The 2,227-nt window shown below is 45.8% G+C and overlaps 1 long non-coding RNA gene across 1 annotated transcript in view; it reads right to left on the bottom strand.

The window, feature by feature from the left end:
- The window catches only part of LOC116561439, a 10,443-nt gene extending 8,418 nt beyond the window's left edge, over positions 1 to 2,025 (bottom strand). The window contains exons 1-2 of the long non-coding RNA XR_004273429.1: positions 1,221 to 2,025; positions 700 to 789 (exon numbers count right to left, since the gene is read on the bottom strand). This is a non-coding gene — a long non-coding RNA (uncharacterized LOC116561439). The remainder of the gene's footprint in view (positions 1 to 699; positions 790 to 1,220) is intronic.
- Positions 2,026 to 2,227: the final 202 nt, after the last annotated feature.

Here is a 2,227-nt window from a genome sequence, read left to right on the forward strand (position 1 = left end):
ACACACACACACACACACACACACACACACACACACACACACACACACAGAGACATGAGCCAGGGAGCAGAGGATACCACATACGGCAGCAAGGTGAAATGCCCAGGCTCAGGAGTAAATAGATCTGGGTTCAAACACCAGCTCTGCCACCACATGACCTTCAGAAAGTCATTCAGCTGGTCTGAGCCTTTGGTGTGCACTCCTCCAATTGGGGATGACACTGCAAACCTACTTGAGGAGCAGATGATACTAAGTGCCCCATTAATGGTTAATGGCAACTCTTCTCAGAATCCAACATCTAACAGAGCTTATTTCACTTCATTCCTTAATTGATATTGCCAACAGCTTTTCAACATGAAATCACGTGGGAGGCTGAAGAGAATAGGGGCTAAAAGTGATACTTTAAATTCACTTTGGTTTCTTTGCTGTGTGACCTTGGGCAAGTTACATATGCTCTTTCTGACCTCATTTCCTTACCTATAAAATTGGGATAATAGGGACTCACCTCACTGAAGTTCTGTAAGAATTAAATAAGATCATGTATGCAGGGGCTTAGCACAGGGCTCAGCACATCATAAATATTTGGCAAATGTTAGCAGTTACCATTATAATCAACAAAAGCGAAAGGACTAAACCGAGTGAGACTTAAAGAACCTCCAAGTGTTTGGGAACTCTTCATTTTTTTTTTAAATTTCTTACCTTGTATAATCCCCACCATTGTCAGGTAGGCAGTCAGAATCATCTACTTACTTCTACCTTGTGGACCATTTATTCCATGAAGCATTTATTCTGTGTGTTGAACAAAGTGAGTAACTTGATCTCCTTCCTTTTGTAGAACATCAAGAGGAAAATAATGTATGGTGTATGTAATAATATTATTTCTTTCTAAATCTGACGGAGCAGGAAGATAACACAACGTTTAATGCAGGCTTGTTGTGAAGCTGTCTGAGTAGAAGATTCCAGGCCATAAAACCAACACCATTTACCCACTTCCTTTGAAGCAAAGTAACTGCTCAACGTAAAGCGGAAAGAATCTTTGGGACAAGTTTATCGCTATGATCAGCCTATTAGTGTAACATGCTGTCATCCTTCCCGCACTATTTACTCAGGCACACTAAGTGCTTCTTGCTTAACCCTGCCCAGTACTCATCAGCTCCAGTGGAGGCTACGTGTTTTTTTGTAGGTTGTTTTCATATAGAATGTGAAGGATACACGATTACCTTGTGCAAGGGACAAAAAGAACACAGTGGTGTCGGTTCCAACAGCTTTCCCCATGTTTTCATTTCCAGCAAATACCATGTCCTTCCATCTTTCACCAGCTCATGTAGGCGAATGAACAAAATGTCCTGCCACGAACTTGTTTCAAAATTTCTACTAGGGCAGCAATTTGAGGGATTTAGCAGGAGAAGCGAGGGGTGTGTTATTTTGGACATGTGTAAGAAGCTTGGAAAACAGAGTCAGAAAATGGGGGCGGTGGGGAGTGGTGGCAGAGATAACTTGGCGGTAAAACAAAAGTGAACCAACAAAAACAACACAACCTAAAAGGGAATTGCGAGGCCAGTGGAGAAAGGGGGCATCAAATTGACAAGTTGGCCAGAAATCTGGACCCTGTAAGGGAGGATTTAGTGCTGGGTCGTGCCCTGGGCTGAATTTATCGCTGCTTTCCTTGTTAACTCGCCTCATGTTTAAAGTCAAAACTGCTATAGGCTCTGTGGGATTTCTATCTTTGTCATTTGTATTATCTGCCTCAAAATACAAACTCCCAAGTAAGGAGAATGATTCCCCTTCTGCCAGGAAGAAAGCAGAGAATTGAGGGATGCCGAAATCAATGTTTAAAGGGTTTGGGTTTGGGGCGGTTCTGGATGAGGCTCCGTGCTCTGAGTGAGCGAGGCGGGGAGGTGGGAGAGGACTGAGTGCTGTGGAAAGGTGGCGGGGACGCAGGTGAGGGCGACACGGGGAAGCGCACGGTCCTGGGGCCCGCAGACGGGACGGAGCCGCCAGGGCCAGTGGTCTGGGCTGGTGGTTGCGGACACCGAGTGGAAAAAGGATTCTACGCTCTGCTCCCGCCCCGGGAGACTAAGAGTCAACCCTACTAAGCAGCCACGTTTTGCCCGTTCCAGGTAAGTAGGAAAGACTGACTCCCGAGCACAGATAATGTTACAAATGAGGTGCGTTGCGAAGCCAGGAAGCACAGCACCCCTTCGCGTCTGGGCAGGCGGGAGCCCAG

This window comes from Sapajus apella, unplaced genomic scaffold (genome assembly GCF_009761245.1).
Source record: "Sapajus apella isolate SASKATOON/1434 unplaced genomic scaffold, GSC_monkey_1.0 scaffold29, whole genome shotgun sequence".
In the NCBI taxonomy this organism is placed as follows: Eukaryota; Metazoa; Chordata; class Mammalia; order Primates; family Cebidae; genus Sapajus; species Sapajus apella.